The sequence below is a fragment of the Myotis nattereri genome, assembly GCF_964212035.1.
Source record: "Myotis nattereri genome assembly, chromosome: 8".
In the NCBI taxonomy this organism is placed as follows: Eukaryota; Metazoa; Chordata; class Mammalia; order Chiroptera; family Vespertilionidae; genus Myotis; species Myotis nattereri.
Window position 1 is genome coordinate 40,288,240 of NC_138083.1, and position 18,973 is coordinate 40,307,212.

The 18,973-nt window shown below is 37.0% G+C and overlaps 1 protein-coding gene across 26 annotated transcripts in view; it reads right to left on the reverse strand.

Annotated features, from left to right (window-relative positions):
- Positions 1-18,973, reverse strand: part of TCF4 (transcription factor 4) — a 339,804-nt gene that overhangs the window by 246,724 nt on the left and 74,107 nt on the right. The window contains exon 1 of one of the 26 annotated variants that reach the window (XM_081097256.1): positions 15,122-15,334. The exons of 24 other annotated variants lie outside the window; for them this stretch is intronic. The gene's annotated coding sequence lies outside the window, so the exon portion shown is untranslated. Of the gene's footprint in view, positions 1-15,121; positions 15,335-18,973 lie in introns of those variants that run through there. One more of the 26 variants, XM_081097255.1, reaches the window with a different exon arrangement.

Below are 18,973 nucleotides of genomic sequence, written 5' to 3' on the forward strand. Positions count from 1 at the left end.
AGGGAGTCTTTTGATATTAGTATTATGATTTAAGTCTACTTCAAAATGGTTTCAGCCTTATTAAAATTACATTAAAACTAGCCCAGATGCATTTGCATTTAAAGGGCTGCCTTACACTACTTAGGAGGCACCGATTCAGTCCCCATTGATTTATAGTATTAGGGCACTACAATCACAGACATTTTTCAGGATAAAGGACAATAATACTCTGAACGAAATGGCTTAAAAATACAAGTCATCAGGAACGTGAATAGAACTACATTCATGTGCAGAATAGACCACATTCACCTGCAACATTAAAACAACCCAGAGCGTGCTAGACAAGGGAATTATTATTCTATACATGTGATCCTTACTACCAGCACTGCATTCAATCAGGAACATTGTACCTTTGTAAGAACATCAATCTTGAAAGGAAAACAGAGATAATAAACTTTTTTTTTAATTTTAAAGTGTCTCAGTTAAAGTTATTAGCTTTGATCCTTTTAATACTATATTATGAGAAAAGAGCATCTTATTGCAACATCTATAAAGATCTGAAACAGATAATGAAACCTTTCTTTTAAGAAAGGAATCTATACAAAGCAACAAAGCTCAAAGAAGGGAGTCTTGACTCTCTTTGAAAACATAAATAAATGCATTCTTGGGCCTGGTTCTTTAATCATCAAGAGCTCAACCGCAGGGCTCCAGGTTTTTATTTTAACCAATTCAAAACCTGTTTGATTCAGACTATTAATTCACTAAAGCCAATAGATAAATTGTGTCAGTGCTTTGCTCAAGTGACTTATGAAAACCTACACTAACACAAGAGATTCTTAAACCAGCATCAAAGTCCCCATAGGTCACACCAGAGTGGCCTGCAGGGAGGAAGGAACGTAAGAAGGTATTTAAGGTTCCAAAGTTTCTAAGATGGTTTATAACTCATTTCTACCTGCAACTGTAGGATTCAATTTTTAACTTGTTCTAAACATACAATAAATGCGAAAGCACTTTTGAAAGTTCAGTATTAAACAAAACTGTTATGATCATTTAATTATGAGAAATGTTAAACAAATATGAGGTTTTACGAGGGCTAATTATGTTCTACAGTTCAGTTATTAAAAGAAAAAAATGTGACTGTAAAAATCCCCACGCCACAAATACATATTTTTTGGGGAAAATGTCTTTAGGAACAATCAAAATCAGTTGCTGAGATCTCATGGTTTCATTCATTATTTTCAATATCAACACAATAAATAATTTTTTAAAATATAACATTCAAAGGCATGACAAAAAGGACAATAAATAAGATTAATTTTGTAGAAAGTATCAATGTCATAAAATTATGCACTAGGCAGCAATGTCTGTAACAGCACAATAATCCAGGCCTAAGAAGAAAAGTGGTTATTTACACTGCTCCTTTTTAATTATGAAAATAAATTTATATTCATTAGATAGAAAAATACTGTTGGGTTTCTGAGTAGTTTGCATTATTCAGGGTCCGTCCTTCACAAGAAGGTGAGTGGTAAGGTCTTTTCTCTTTACTTCCAGCAGGAATCCTCTGCAGCATCGTGTGAGCAGGTCCCAGTCTCTCCTTCCCTTGGGTTGGGCACTGAAAGATGTCTTCATGTCCCTTCCTAGCTGGCTTCCTTCTGTTCACAATCACAAGCTTTCCATATTGTAATACATGTTTTTCAGAGAAATAAAAAGCGGAAACGTGGTCAACTAAAAGGCGCAACGAAACCACTAGCATAAGCCTTTAATGCAAGCCTGGGAAGGAAAGTGAATGCTCAAAGTTTTCCTACAGCTAACTCTGTTTATAGCTGCCAAGTAAAGAACCTAAATTCAAGTGCTTTATAATTGTTACAAATTGTGCCAAAGTACAGTGTGTTACAATAAATTATGAAGCTTATCTAAATTATAAAAGTAATTAAACTTTCCTCAGATACTCATAATTCTGCCCTCCATAAATTTTCTGTTCATTGCATATTCAATAGCTCTGTGTTCCAGTTCAACAACAAAACAAAAAAACTAAAAAAAGAAACAGAAAAAAGATCTCCTTTCAAGAATAACCATGCACATACAGGCATATAACATATCTAAATTCCAGAAATGTGTAAACAATTACTTGCCAGATCGTCAAACCATAGCAAATGTTAATAAAAATATTTATACTAGAAACAATTTTCTTAGTTTTTTTTTTTTTCAAGTTTGGTTTTCCCCTTATTATTATAGACATTTGTTTTAACATGAGTTTTCTCCTCCATCCCAACATTTCCTCCTGCTGCATGAAGCCATAAATCTTTATTAACATATTACTGTACAATCTGTTGCAATAATAACAAAAATAATGAAAGCAATAGCAACCCAGTTATATGGTCTCTGCCATTTGCAACTGAGTCCCAAGGTCTTTATATACTCTCAGTGGTAAAATGTCCACAAGGCCCATCAACGGCTACAACACAGCCTTCTAGAATGAAATACAGCTGCTGCTCAGAATCAAAGTGCACAGAAGCTGTAAAATTCTCCAAAAAAAAGTTTAAAGCCACGAGGGAGTAAGTGAAGAACGATAACCAGTTCCAAGTTTCAATCTAAAGAAAAACCCGAAATGGCATATTGATGCTCATAAGGACAAACTCTCTCCTCAAAAGGTTCTACCGTATTCCCAGTGGGAGCAAATCAGCGGAGCAGGTGGGTGAGTGATGAAGGAAACCCTTGTTCTATTATAAATATCTTCAATAATTAGGCAACATGATGAACAAATTAAGAAGCAGCATGCAGGTTAAAGCCCAAGTTGGTAAAAAGTTTCCCAGGATTTACTTTGATTTTTGTTTGGGTACCTGGTGTCTCATTTCTAAATCAGGCACTTCTATTTCAGTCTATATTCCAATTTAACGAAAACATGTATTTTACAAACAGAAAAGGAAATGAGTTTGAATAAGATCCATTTATGCAATTACCATATCTAATAGCCAATTATGTGTCCTTACATGAACAGATAAATAATATATGCACATACATTTATCAATCTTGTCTGTGAGGAAAAGAAGAGAGGAGAAAATGAAAGAAGAGGAAACTAGTATACATGGCATGCAGTTTTCATTATTTCATATTTGCAGACGGGAATTCAATATTTTTCTTCAACAAAGCTATAAATTACAAACATTTGGCTTAAAAATTTTTAAACTAAACTCAAATACAAGTTATTAACTATATTATTCAATTTGGCAGTTATATTTATCATAACTATTTACCTTATTTACCTAATTTTGTAAAATAAAAGCAGGGAAAGTGTTAAAACTAATATAATGTTATTAAATATTAATTATTTTAACATTAAATTAAATATTTTTTAAAACAGAATACCACACGATATGGGCGGGGGGTTGGGGGGGGACAGATAATGAGAAGTTGAATAGGATCGGATGTGGTTACACTTATAAAGTATCCATTAACTAAAGCTACATGAAAACCAGAGGAGAAAAAAAACCTCTGACATCCACATGAATACCAAATTAATTCATTATGATCAGTGCTACTACAATGAACACAAAATTAATTCATCACAGAGGAATACACAAAGCACTACCCACTTGTTATACCTACTGACAAAAAATAATAGGACGATTATCCTCCACCAGGGTGACACACGTGGCCATGGGCACTGCCAGCACATCAGCCATACCGAAGTGTTTCCTTCCCTGGGAGTCTACCAAGATAATTTTGCAAGGAGGCTCTTTATCAATCATAGTAAATAAAGCCAAAGCTGTGAAAACCTGGATCACCAATGGTGTTCCTGACCTCTGTTGCTCCCTACCAGGGTTGGGCCTAGGATGAAGCACATGAAGCATCTGCAATATTTAAGGAGGTGCTCACACTCAGGATCCTGCAAATGTGGGCCCCTCCCCTTGTATGACCCCGACAGTGAGCCCATCACCCCTACACAGGCTGCAAGCCTAGAATCAAGAGCAGGACACTTCCTTTAACTTGGAGTCCGGGGCTCCCGCCAAAGAGTGTAGACCAGACAGAGACCTAACTCCTGCTAGCATCGAAAAGTCAGCTGTCTTCTCTAAGGAAACCTCTCTAACCCTGCGTGTGCTCAGAAATCCCTATATGTAGCATGAGCACTAGCACATCCATCAGGAGCCTAGGGTCTACCACAGCACTCTGCCACAAGATATGCAAACCCAAGAAGCCAGTGAGTCTCTCCCCGGCAGCCCCTTCTTCTAATGAAAGGGAGTGGCTGCTGGCTTTTCTCCTTACACCTGGTCAGGGATGCAAGGCCAGGTACCTACACCTCAGTCTATTCCCCATTTCTGTCACCAAGTTAGGATCTGCTTGGTATTTAAAGGGTGTCTTTCCTCAGTAACTTCAAGGGGATTTAGCATGCAGAAAGTTCCCTGTAAGATGGATGTGAACTCCTTTCTACGGCTGATGGGTTTCTACTTGATAATGAGCAACATGAAGTGGTAAGCCTTTGCCTTCTATTTGTCAGTACCACTAAAGCCAGGGAATACTTACATAGGTTTGGGGAGCTGGAAAGCATAGTTCTCATGGACCTGCCTACAAGATTATTCTTGTGGAAATTATTCTTCCTTCCCTTTAAATGGGGAATTTTTTAAAAAATCTTCCTTCCTGGGCTGATCTCAGACCTTTTATTGGACAGGTCCAAAAAATATTAACATTAGTCAATGTAATGGAAGGCTCCAACTTAATGCCACAACTTGCTAAAAAAGAAACCTACTTATTCAGATTTTTCCTTGACACATATGAGGACTCAATAGATGGATATTCTTTCCTTTGCTAAACTATCCTGTTCATTTTACTTACTTAGCCTTTGTGTGGACTTAATGCTATACCAACACATCTGCACATCACAGATGTGTTACTCACATAGGAAGAAATAGGAACCTGCCACAAGGTGAGAGCAGAACATTATATTCCCACCTGAGAACAGGGCACCAGTAAACCATGAAAGCCTTAGTGGGGACAAAAGGTGTAGGGTGTGTGTGTGTGTGTGTGTGTGTGTGTGTGTGTGTGTGTGTGGTTGAGGTGGGCAGGGGCAGAGAGAAGAGTTTCAGCACAGTTAAAGCACCTTGTAAAAGAAAAGTACAAAGGACTGTTTCAGCTATACCTAGCCCCATCTGTTTATGTAGGACAGAAGTCCTCAAACTTGATTGTACATTAAAATCACCCAGGGAGGCTTTTAAATTCCCCAATTTAATTGGAGGGGTGGAGTCAAGCATCAGCATTTTCCCAAGGTCCCCAGGTGATTCTAATGTGGAGCCAGGGCTGCAAACCACTAATATGAATGCCAGATGGCCACAGATCAGGTACGTGGGGAAAGAGGGTTTGACTCTGGGGGGACACAAATCAGTGAGTAGTTCTCAAGCCTGGCTGGCTATCCCAATCCCATTGAGACCTTTTACTAAAATACATACTCCCAGGCACTAGCACAGGCCCACTGAATCAGAATGCCAAGATATTAGGTTTGGAATGTCTGTGTCTTTTTTTTTTTAAATTTTCAAGTACATGTTGATTGTCAACTGGGATTCAGAAATACTGGCCTAGATGAAATTCGGAAGTTCTTGCCTCTAACTTGGTTGATTTCCAACATAACGCTTCATGTTTAGACGGGTAATGTTAGCCTGCCAGAGAATTAGGAATGGCAGGGGGAAAGGGTGGAGGAGGAAAGAAGTATTTAAGAAAAAAATAAAAAGAAAAGAAATTTAAGTGTCCTCTAAGCACCCACGAGTCTGCCTCTTAAAGTGCTGATAATGAGCAAAAAGACCAATGAAACTAAATTTTGTACCAGTTCATTTCAGCACATCCTGTTTATACGACTATTTAATGAGTCATTCAGCCAGGATGATTTTCTGTCTGAATATGTTAATTGCCATTTTTTTCATAGCTCTCTATTAAACAGTACAGATAAAATAGGCATGCTCATGATTTTAAAAGCCCTATCAGCCACTCGCCCTCAAAGGAGCAGGCGACAGGAGTAAATAGGGGGAACTTTTTAAAAGTGTTTAATTCTTTTAACATATATTGGCATTTGGGACCCCACTTCAATTCAAAAGCAAATGTTAGAGTTAGCATTAAAGTGAAAATGAAATGAGGTGGTTCTCTCCCATATGCCACTGGCTTCATTATATCACAAAAAATTAGCTCTAATAACAGGACAATAATATGAAGGCTCTTGCACCTGGTAAGTTCCACCACTTTTAGGAGGTAAGAATAAATATTTGGGGAACGACCACAGATAAAGACAGAGGAATTTTTAACTTACACTGGTAATCATGTAAGTGTACCTCACTTAAATAAGTACAAGCCAGTGTATAATGACTATTATCCATAAGCAAAACACCTGGAAAATCCAGGAAATGGGTAGAAAGTCCAGTTAATATTTTGGGGGTTATGTTTAATGAGTGATTAAGAGAATTTATTTTATTTATCCCCAAAGGAGGCAGAATTTATCGGTGTAAATTCTGAAACAACACCACTACTAGAAGTGAAGTAAAAGTCATCAGTAATAAAGTCCTATTTTTATTCCCATCATTACTTAATGAAATCAAACCACTCTTTAATATTCATTTCTGCATTTATGCAGTTTCCAGTGCCTTAATTTTAATTTTAAGCATTTACATTAAACAAATTACATATCATTATGCTGCATTTAGAAGGGGGGAAAACACAATAAACCTTAAGGCTATGACAACATATTTTACTTTTAACTGCTTTGTTTACAAATATTAAGTGGTCAAATTAATAGTGTTCTCAATGGCTTTTGGCATCTAAAATTTTTCATAAATAAAAATAAAGCAACCAAAGAGATGCAACTCCAGTGGCAAAGGTTTATTGGTCTTTGTACCTCATTAAAAGAACTTTATAAATCACATTTGCTCTTTTGAGTAGCAACCAACACCACTGAAAAGGACAGGTTGGGTTTTAAAAGAGACAGATATGACCTAAAGGGAACACATTTTACTGTAGTGAAATAAACTGAGGAAACAGTTTGCAGATTAAAAACCCCTTGAAAGGAAGCATCATCTTTGGGAGAAAAAAAATAAAATCTCCTCTGAGGAGAACAGCTGGAAACAGGAAGCTTTGGGGCTTTCATCCTGCTGGCTTTGATTCCACCGCATCCCCCTATCATGAAAAGGCAAAGAGACTGACTTCAGCTGTGCCTTCTTTCAACAGAAGGAGGAAAAGGCTTTGTGGATTGTGAGCAACACCATCCAGAAGACAACCCTACCCCCAATCATACAAACACTAACAATGAAGTGGAAAAAGAGAAATGACCATAGATGTAAGCAACTCAAAAATAGTGCTCTACAATAAAAGGAGAATATTCGTTGTAACTTGTTCCCCTTAGCAATTCTCATACAAATTTGAAATCCCCTAAGTGAAAAGTTAACCAAAATAGATATATTAATTATGATAATTTTTCTTCTATATAATACTTTTTCTTCATAGGGAGAAAGGAGTTAGATGTTATATCTTTTACCAGGATCCTTAAATCTAAAGTCATTAAATTTTGGTTTTCACTATAGTTGGTTGGATATCAAAAGTTCTTAAACTTATCTGTTGGGCATCTCATATAGATTTTCCCCCACTGGTACCTTAAAAATATTTTTACTAAGTTTACCGTGACATTTAAAGGACAATGTGGAACAGTAAAGGAAGCTTGGATTAGAAGTTTAGATTCTTGATAACCAGGTAAAGAAGCAGCTCAATAAACAGATCACATAAGCTTAATACACACAACTCACAAATTATTCTTTTGTTGCTATTTTGGAATGCCCTTTAAAGCAAGGATTACAAAGCCAGACAGTATAGGGAAATGTAAACATAAAACTCTGACTTTGAAAACCATAACCAATGGCATCATAATAGTATGTAGAAGACATCTCATGTTTCACAAAGATGACTTGATTCACCCACAAGTTAAGAACAGGAACTTACATGAAAGTTACATGCAAGATAAGAAATTAACTAATTCTTTTTTCTAAAGCTATTTCTTAACAGACAGGAAACTTTCACGGCACAAGAGGTTTCAAGCAGGATATGTAAAATGAATATTAACTTCATCTTTGCAAAAGGCTTGAAAGTAGGGATCTTCAAATATTCAAACTTACAATGGAATATTAATTCCATGGTAACATTTCAGTTTCTAAAAAATGTCTACAATTGACAACTGGTATGTGCCAACCCCTTACCAATAGATATTAATGACCTTTGATTTATCCTTATTCTTTAAATATTTTTATAGAGTTTTAGAGAGAGAGGAAAGAAGAGGGAGAGAGAACATCGATGTGAGAGGGAAACATGGATCGGCTGCCTCCTGCACACCCCGAACCGGGGATCAAGTCCACAACGGGGTATGTGCCTTGACCTGTAATGACAGGATGACACTCATCCAACAGCTACACTAGCAGGGCCCAAATGCCTTTTTTTTTGTTTGTTTGTCTTTGTTTCAAAATTGAATTTATTGGGGTGACACTGGTTAACAAAATTATACAGGTTGCAGGTGTACAATTCCACAACACACCATCTGTACACTGTATTATGTGTTCATCAACCCAAGTCAAGTCTCCTCCCATCACCATTTATCACCCCTAAACACCTCCTCCACTTCCTCCCACACCCCTTCCCCTTGGCAATTCCTACACTGTTGTCTTTTATTTGAACTACTTTAGTTATTAATGAGAAACAGTATACTTTGAGAATCTTCATGTTAGGTGGTCTTCACTGGATATATCTCTAAAATAAAGCAATCTTCACCAACAAAAGAAAATGATTTAGTTACTCATATCAAATTTTGAAGTTCAATTTCCTAGTCAGATAAAATGCAATGAATATCAAAAATAGAAAAATTTTATCAATATGCATTCTTGGAAAGTCCCACATAGAAAGGCATGAATTCAGTCTTGATTTTCTTTATTGATAGTGTCAAGTTCATCATCAGTGTCGTCATCATTACCACCAACCCTTTTCTACTCTTGTGAAGAGAATTTTCACATATTTCATCTGTTCTCAAAAACAACCTAAGAGGGAAGCAGATAGGGTATTCTCCTCTTTATGGCATAGATGAATAAACAGCCCCAAAAGGGTCACAATATTAGCAATAGTGTCCTGATTTCTGGCAGCAAGAGATCTTTACAGTACTCCACAATTGGGAACCTAACCCTGATTCATAACCTTCACCAATACTTAGAAAATAAGCAGCTCAAGTACAATTTTCACATCAAATTACAGAATTCTAGTTACATCCTAACACATTCTCAAGACACTAAGACTCATTAAGCAATGACAATAATAACACCTGTATGTAGACTGAACAACCTAGAGCAGGGAGCAGGGAACAGCAGAGCCACCTTTTTCTTTGAAATCTACTCTAACTTCCCAGATGGACTCTTACCTCCTCTGCTCTTTTAAACTTGTGTTCATTCCATAACTCTTACTGATTACTATTAGGCAGCCTGGCCATTGTCAAGAATGTCAGTTTGAACTGAGGCAGAGGGAAGAGAATGCCACAAGAAGCCGCTGACATACAAGGAGAAGATGCTCATGTGACAACGGAGGCAGAAATTGGAGTGAGACATCTACACACCAAAGACTGCCTGGGCTTGAAGAGGCAAAGAAGAAAGAGGATCTTGGAGACTTCGGAGGCAGCAGGGCCCTTCTAGCACTTTGATTTTAGACTTGTAGCCTCCAGAAGTGTGAAGAGAATAAATGGCTACTATTTTAAGCCCCTCCAGAAAAGAATATATGTTTGAATTCATAAATGCTGCTCCCATGAAATCTGTAAAAAACATAATGTTCACATGGGAGCACAGGGACCTCACATCTGTTGAGCATGTATGGGAACTAAACCATTTCCAAGCTTCTCTCTTTGAATCCTTATAACAATTATGTAAACTGAACCTAAGGAAGAAATTATTTTTGCCCAAGATTCAAAGGAGTAAGCAAAAGAGCGCAAATACAGAGCACATGATTTTTTCATCATATCATATTGACTCCCTTAAAGGCACTAACACAAGATTTTAAAAAATATTTTAATACCATAAAAGAAGTTCAGAAAAAAAGTGTTACATGCATTCAGGACTGATTATTTATCTCTATGAAGACTAACAGTGAATAATAACCTGCAGTAGCAGGCTCTCTTAAGAACAACAGAAATGCTACTAGTATTTGAGTAAAAATAGCAAAACTATTTAATCACTAGTATTTATACACTGGTAAGAGCAAACACTATCTTCAGTGTTTTACAGAGAATGATTATATCATAAGCAATTTAATATTTTTTCTTATGATTTTAATCCATCTAGGCTTTGATTTAGAAACACAATAGGTTTGGTGAATCACTGTACTGCTGAAATTGGTGTCAATATTGAAAGTAAAGGGAAGCACACAAAGCAATTAACTGACAGACGTATATACCATTCTCACTCATGTACCCCCACTGCCCTGTCTGCATCTACTATACATATATATATACACATATACATACATATATATATACATATATACACACACATATACACACATATCTATAACAATAGAAGCATAATATGCTAATTAGATCCTCCCAACGAAGCCAGGGCTGTGAGGGAAGCCCGAGTCCTGGGCGCCTGCCGGCTGCCTGAGGGAGGGAAGCCCGGGTCCTGGGTGCTGGAAGCCGGTGCAGGCAGCTGGGGGAAGGAAGGCCTATTCTTGCACGATTTTCATGCATAAGGCCTCGAGGATAGATAGATAGATAGATAGATAGATAGATAGATAGATAGGGATAGATAGATATAGATATAGATATATACATATGTGTGTGTGTGTGTGTGTGTGTGTGTATAATGTGCCCACGCACACTGCCTCTCACTTGTTCTTGTCTATTGGCAAACAGACTGCAGTACCAACTTCAAAAAACAAGCAAAGTATTAAAACAAAATAGACATCCTCTCCCATATTTGGAAGAAAAATCCTAATTCAAATCTTCCAAGCCTCCCCCAAGAACAAGCAATTATAAGGTGCAGAAAGGCAATGGCTTTAAAACAACATGCTAATCCTAATATTAGTACCTGGAAAAAGGAAAACTGCCAAGATGTTGGAATGATGCCCAGTTATCCGTCTTACCTACAGCAGTAAAACTGTCCTATAAATGTGAACAAGACAGTTAGGATACATTCTGGAGTTCAGTTATTGGCATTTTTTTCCACCCCACCATTCCCTAGGAGAACAAGCCTGACCTATGGAGGAAAAACACAGCAGATGGTAACCCAGCCCGGTACCAAGAGCACTGAGTCAATCCAAATAATTCCCACAAAAATAAAGCAAGATGTTCAATAATTTATGGCCCCAATCCCACTAGATAATTATGAAATCCTGCTCTTCTGAAAAGCCACCTTTTTATTGTAGTATGCTGAATAGCTAGCTAAACTGTCTAAAAACAATATATCACCTGTAAAATAATAAGTGTATAATCTATAATAATAAAAGCATAATATGCTAATTAGACCAGACAGCCGAACGACCTTCTGGACGTCCTTCCAGACAACCTTCCGGACGAGGCCGGGAATGCCAGGGCTGAGGCAAGCCGTTGCAGCTGTGAGGGCCGGGCCCCTTGCACGAATTTCATGCATCGGGCCTATAGTTACAATATATTTATAATTACAGCTAGCACTTATGCAAAGCCCTCCTATAAGCAATTTACAAGAAATACTTAATCTACTTAATCAGCACAATAATTCTATGAAATTATTACCCCCATTGTACAGATAAGGAAACTGAAAAACAGCAACCAAAGTAACTGACACGGAGAACCAACTTTCAAAGCCAGGATGTAGAGATCTGGTTCTGTGCTGAATCACTAAATGGTATAAGAGGGGGTTTGATCTAAAGATTTTTCCAAAAGGAACAAATAATGCATTTACATTGAAAGAACTCTAGGCCTGGATTCAGCTGGCCTGAGTTCTAGACCTGGCTATTCAATATGTAAGCTCCTTAGAGATGCCTCTTTGAGCAAGTTTCTTCATCTGTGAAAAGAATGGGGGGGCTAGAAGCTGCAAAGTTTGTTACTCCAGTTTTAAAGATTTCAATTCTGAGGCTAACCCCTTAAGTCTCCGTTTTACTTACAGACCAGATAGTTTTCTATCCTTGTGCCAAACCTAGAAATAATGATCACTTGCAGTGGAAATCAAACAGCAGCCGTTTTCTCTCTGGTTCAATGATCATCGACCAAGTGACTGTCGTAAAGCAGCATTTCCTCTCTGCAGAGAGGATTAGGCTATTTCTAAAAGTATAAGTCCAACAAACCCAGTAGGAGCTGTGGCTGCAACTTCCCAATTCCAAGGCAGAATCAGACTCTTGATATTAAAATAAAATTCAAGAATCCTCTGATCAGCTTCTTGATTCTAAAACCACTTTTTCTTTCTAAAGATGAAGCAAATATCCAATGAAAAACATCACTGATAATACACACATTAAAATGTCCACATTCATGTACACACACACCAAATGCGCGCACGCGCGTACACACACACACACACCATAATCATTTCAACAGGCAAACATGCACTCATTCACTTCAACACAATCATTCTAATTATCTTTTCTTTTTTCCTTACCAAAGAGTAACATATTTCTATGCAATTTAGTTGCATGTGAATAGGCAACTGAACATGTGTAGGTAGAAGTGAGCATCTTTACAAAACCTGCCTGGCAACAGCAATGGTGGCAGCCACAAATGTAATCACTGAATTCCAACCTACGCATAAACTTTACTGTTGGATGGGGGTAGGAGAGGGAGATTTGGGGTGCACTGTCCGTGTTGAGGGTAATCTACCTGGTAACTGATTGGGCTCAAGTGTTAGTGTTGAAGTTTCCCTCAGTCTGATTGCCTAAAAAATTATCTAGGCTGAGCCAGCCCTACTGACAGAGAAACTGACCCATATGCCCTGGAAGTGACTGAAAGGAGAGCACTGATATTAACTTGTTGCCTAAAAAGTGCCATCCTCGAGCTGATGTTCACTGGAGCAAAAGACAGACCCAGTAGAAGTCAGAGGGGCCTCCTGACCGGAGGGGCCTGTGGCAGTGGGACAGGGTAGCTGGAGGGCTTTACCCCAAACACACAATACACCCCTTTGACGCCCACCAATAAAATCCCACTCAAACCTCTGATTTGATATGTGCAACTACAAAATCATTCTTACTTACAGTGAAACTAGCAGTATCTTTAGGATACTAATTTTATTCCTTTAAAATGATCTGTAACCATCTAGGTCAAATCAGTGGGCTTACTTAACAAATTGAATCACTGAGCAATCCCACCACCTCTTCTAACCAGACTGACATTCCTAAATCTTCCTAGTTACAGCAATTTCACTGCCACCACTTCTGCAATGATTTCTGAATATCAATATATTACATTGAATGTTCAAATATAATTATGACGTCTAATGATAACTGAGAAAATAGCCCATTACATGTTTCCGCTCCAAAACCAATCATGCTAAAGCATGAAAAAGTGTAGTAGTGCCATCATCTGAACTGGGTGTGTATAGTGCATAACACATGTATGTTTTTTCTTGTGGCATCTACTTGCCACAACTTACAGTTGTCGTTTAATTATCATAACCTAATGAAGCAGGTATTTGTGTTATCCCCATTTTACAGAGAAATTAAGCAGTTATGTTTTTAAGTTTCTAGGGAGTAAGTGCTAGAGCTGAGACTTTGAAATCAGAGCCCATGCTGGAAAGCCCTCCCTTCCTTCCCAGCTCCCAGCTTGCACTTGATTTTTAACTTTAAATACCAAATATCTGGATCATAAACATTGTTGCTATGCATTTCCTCTTATTCCTGGGAACACTTAATTAAAAAGTGCAAATAAAAATTGCAATACATGCTAGGTGCTACAAAAATCTTCATTTCACAATTCCTATAGGAAATGTGCTTACTTTAAAAAAAATTGCGCTGACTTTAAAAAATCCAAACAAGCTTTAATTGTACTTTGATTAACTGTTAGAGCAGATGATCTGAAGTAAACATCAGAGTAAATCTTTTCTGAAGAATTATAGGACTTTATTTTAAATCTTAATAAAGTTTAAATAGAAAAAATACTTCATTCTGAGTTCAATAAGTTGCTAACTTTGAATATTTCACATCAATAATGAGAGTAGTTAGAATTAAAATCTATCTGTATGACTTATTTCTATAAATATTCAAGGAACATTAAGAATTGTCTGCCAACTGAGTAACATTCCTAAAATCCTGACTCAGAAGCACCTTTAAACACTTCAGTATCACCCAAACCTGTCTCCCATAGGAATTCCATTAAACCAGACATTACTGGGGGTCTAAGCCAAAAATTAAAGGAAAAGGGGATAAACATCACAGGAACTTGAAATATTAGGACACCAGCCAGGGAAATTCCTTTCATGGTCAGTCCCTATCTTTACCCTGAAACATACCTTGAAAGGTTTGAAATAATACCTTCTTTGGAATTTTTCACATATTAAAGTGACTGAAAAAATTATCTAAAACAATAATCCCAAGGAATAACTAAGAGAAATGAAAGCAAAACCAGATTTTTAACCAACACTAGCCTTCCATTTTCTCGCACTATTTTTTTCCTCTCATGTCTGTCATCTTTAAATTTCTATTTCATAAAAGTCATGTCTCCTCTGATGTTCTACACAGTGTCACTCAATGAATAAGAATGTCAGTAACCACATCTTCTAACTCAAGTGAAGGGCACAAATTCATGACCTAAAGCCTCTCTGAGTCAGGGCAGAAGGCCGAGGAAGAATTCCACTCCGGTGTTTCTCTGGCTAAAGAGTTATGACACTCTCAGGCATTTTGATAGATACAACAAAAAAAGATACAGTTTAAAAAAGAAATATTAGTAATATTTCCCATTACTTCCTCATATATAGGTATACAACATGATAGAAAATTTTAAAATATATCAAAGAATTACATGACTCCTAGATCCTAAACCAGGCATTTCAAACTGAAGTGTTTCTAAAGGGTCGCCAACAAAAATGTACAGGGATTCAGCTTCTAAGCAGAGGACCCAGAAGTCTACAAATCACATTTTTTTTTTTATCTAAAACGAGGCTTTCGAAATATAAGTTACTTAAATATTTACCTCAGCTTTCCTCTTCCATATGAATAGAATGCAATAAATTCCCCAACATATCTGGTGATGAAAACTCTAAAATACAGCTTCATAAACTTTTAAAAGTGTGTGAACTGAGCTATTTAAAGGGCCTTTCTTTTAAAGCAGACTTCTCTCTTCATCTCTGCTTCATGGAAAGAGAACACAAGTTAATGATGATGGTCGATTTTCATTTATTTGTATACATCAGTCAAGAGAAAGAGAAATTATATTGGCTGTGTGTTTATGAGCTACATTATAATGAAATGTGAACAATAGCAGACTGAAACAAAAATAAAATATGAGTCAACAAGATCTTTGCCAAACAGAGGTCTCAGGACAGCCTTGTTCAGTCTTCTGGGAATCCCACTCCAATAAGCACAATAAAAGCAGGACGTGCCTCATTTCCTTCAACTGCTCAACATGCCTCTCTTGGAGATGTTTGTAAATTTCCTTCCTCTACGCATCAAGCTGGCAAACTGTCGTCATTTCTTTGGGGTAATAATATCCTGTTGATGTCTGGGTAGATCTGTTTAGAGTGTTTCCTCCACATAACACATACAATTTTAATATTTTCAACACAATGCATTAAATTATTTTTCAACATATTTGAACACAGTTCAACAAGGCATGATTTGATTAGCAGTGAGTAAGGGCAAGAGATTTTAATAAAATGTTAAGTTTTACTCTTGGATTTACAACCTAGATTTAGGTAATAATGTAACTCCAACAATAAAAAGCAACCTCTGCTTTGTGTGAAACTGAAAATATTTACCTACAATAGTTTATTAATGTTTTCATTCACTTTCTATGCTGGAGTTTGGAAATATCACACAGCAAAAGAACAATCTTAGCATTAAAACTCATGAAAATAGTAACTTTTATTTTATTGGATATACAAATTGTACTAAGTGGTTTAAAACAGAGTTCCAAACTCATTCCAAAAGAAATTTAAATATACTATAAATTCAGTCAAATACAACAAGTAATCTAAAACTTTTATGTAAATAAGTGCTTTTTTTTCCAAACCTTAAAAATGTGTTTAGACCTGAGAGTATATTTGTTGGACAAAGAATTTTTACCTAAACTAAATAATTCCAGACAGAATTACATTTCTCAATAAATGTATATGATATAAAGACAGAAAATTATACAATGACAATTTTGAAAAAGAGTGCTTAAAAGGTCAGATCAGACCGACTCTCAACTAAGCAGCCATTCTGGTTCAAAAGAAAGCAAAAGTTGATCTGCTGTGAAATACTAATAAGAATCATGAACATGAAAAATGTTTAATGTCATTAATAATCCAGAAAATACTAATTTTAAACAGAACACAATCAGATATATTCTTCAACTACCAAAATAGTAAGACAAATATAATGTAAATGGGCATAGCCTTCCTGGATATCAATTTGGCAAGATATGTTAAGAGGCTTTCACTTAATAATTCCCTAGAAAACTAACCTAATACTATTATCTTTGCAAAGGAGGACAAGTTTTTGTGTACAAGGATATCCAAGAAAGTGGTCAATAATAAGAAACTGTTTAAATAAACTATAGAAAACCCATAGGATGGAATATTATGCTGCCTTAAATAGATCATGCTTTCATGCTTTCAAAAATATTCAAGGACAGTGGAAAATGCTCATGACAGAATAAGTTTAAAAAGCAATATATAAATTTCATTTTAAGTTTTTACAAACACAGAAAAACTAGAATCTGCATAGTCTTCAAAAATTAACATTGGATAGCAATGAAGATATTTATATATTTAACCAGAAAAAAATAAAATATATCCTATATAATAAAAGCCTACTATGCTAAGTGTCCAGTCGTCTGGTCGTCCGTTCAACCAATCAAAGCATAATATGCTAATGATATGCTAAGGCCGCTCAACTGCTCGCTGTGACGTGCATTGATTACCAGGTGGCAGACAGTCGACTGGTCAACCAGTCGCTATGACGTGCACTGATCACCAGGGGGCAGTCAACCGTTGACCAGTTGCTATGCTGTGCACTGACCACCTGGGGGCAGATGCTCCAACCACAAGGTTAGCTTGCTGCTGGGGTCTGGCCAATCAGGACTGAGTGAGATGGGCCGGACATGCCCTGGAGCCCTCCCTCCCTGGCTGGCCAACCTCCCACGTCCCTCCCCAGCCCTGATCGTGCACCGATGGGGTCCCTCCGTCTGGCCTGTGCCCTCTCCTAATCCAGGACCCCTAGCGGGATGTCGGAGAGCCGGTTTCAGCCCAATCCCCCAGGTGAGGCTGAGGGACCCCACTGGTGCATGAATTCCTGCACCAGGACTCTAGTATGGGGGAAATGTAGGTTTACAGTGTGAGTTCATGAAACACTGTTTATTCTTGTATTAATTGTTAAGTATTTTATTACTTTCCATACTAACAACTGTGAACTTATTTTTACCCCATCCTGTATGTGTGTTATTCCAGTAATAATGATAAAAGTTCAGAGCTGAGAAAAATCACATCTGGAGGAGGTATTGTCATCTCTTTGAATACCAGTAAGATTTCAATAGGTAAATGAAGTGCTTGAAGGCAGGGCTGGGTATAATCAGCAGTTGTAACAGGGAAAGGCAACTGGATTTGAGCAGCACACCAGTGAGTAACTGGTAACAAATTCAAGGATAGAGGAGAAAGAGGCATCACCTTATGTATTTCAACTAGGCTGTGGCTCCCCGCAGTGAGTCAGCATTCTAAACATGCAAATGTTCACCTGGCATCAAGAGGATAAAAAAGCATCATTGACTACTGCAGCTTCTGGTCCCACCCTTGCTCACTGAAATAAAACTATCCCTTTTACTGGTGGGTGATTCCTGGGTAATTCCCATGGGTTCTTTATTCTCATTGAACAAAACTTCTCTGAGATCTAGGCATGATGAAGCAGAGAAGACAAAGAGCTCATTTTTAAAATACTATACTCATTCTTTATCCTTCCCAGCCCTCAGCTTGTTTTTTTCTTTACATCAATAGCCCATCTCCATATAAATGTCCAATTTTGCAACACTTTAGGTACCACAAAGTCTGTGTGAATGAGCCAGAACATTCATTACCAAATAGTGAAAGGGTCTAGTTTTCCTCTAACCAATATCTTTTTGAAAATAAGAATTTTGTTTCTTACAATATTTTCATAAATATCTAACTACTCTCAAAGCTACTATTTAGCCTACAAATGCCTCCTTCAGTTTGTTAAAAATATGTCCTGGCCGTTTTTGTTCATTGGTTACAGCATCAGCCACAGACCAAAGGGTTGTGGGTTCAATTCCCCTTGGTACCTGGGTTGCAGGTTCAATCCCCAGCCCAGGTTGGGGACATGCAGGAGGCAACCAATCATTCTGTCTCTTTACCTCCCTCTCTTTCTTTCTCTCTCTCCCCAACCTTCTACTCTCTCTAAAAAAATTTCAATGGAAAAAAATACCTTCAGGTGAGGATTAAATAATAATAATAATAATTTGCATAACTTAACTTCTAACAATAAATTTGGAAAATGCAATAAGCTTTAATGACTAGATGATACAATTTTGCTTTTTTCTATTTAATAAAAAAATTACTTATTCCTTAAGTAGTATTTCAGAACACAAATAATATTTTTAAAGTTTTATAACAGATTCACATTTAATAATTCTCTCATTTTCTCTAGATAACATTCCAAAAAAATCTTTTTGTTCTCTTTGAAAACATATACACATGAAAGTTTAAGGCTTGACAGCCAGCATTACTGGTACCCCTGTTAATGCTAAATGAGTTAGCATAAACATGTAAATCCCCCTTTATAGATGCCTGGCTATTCCTTTATCCGAGACCAAGCTATAATCTGCAAAGATAAG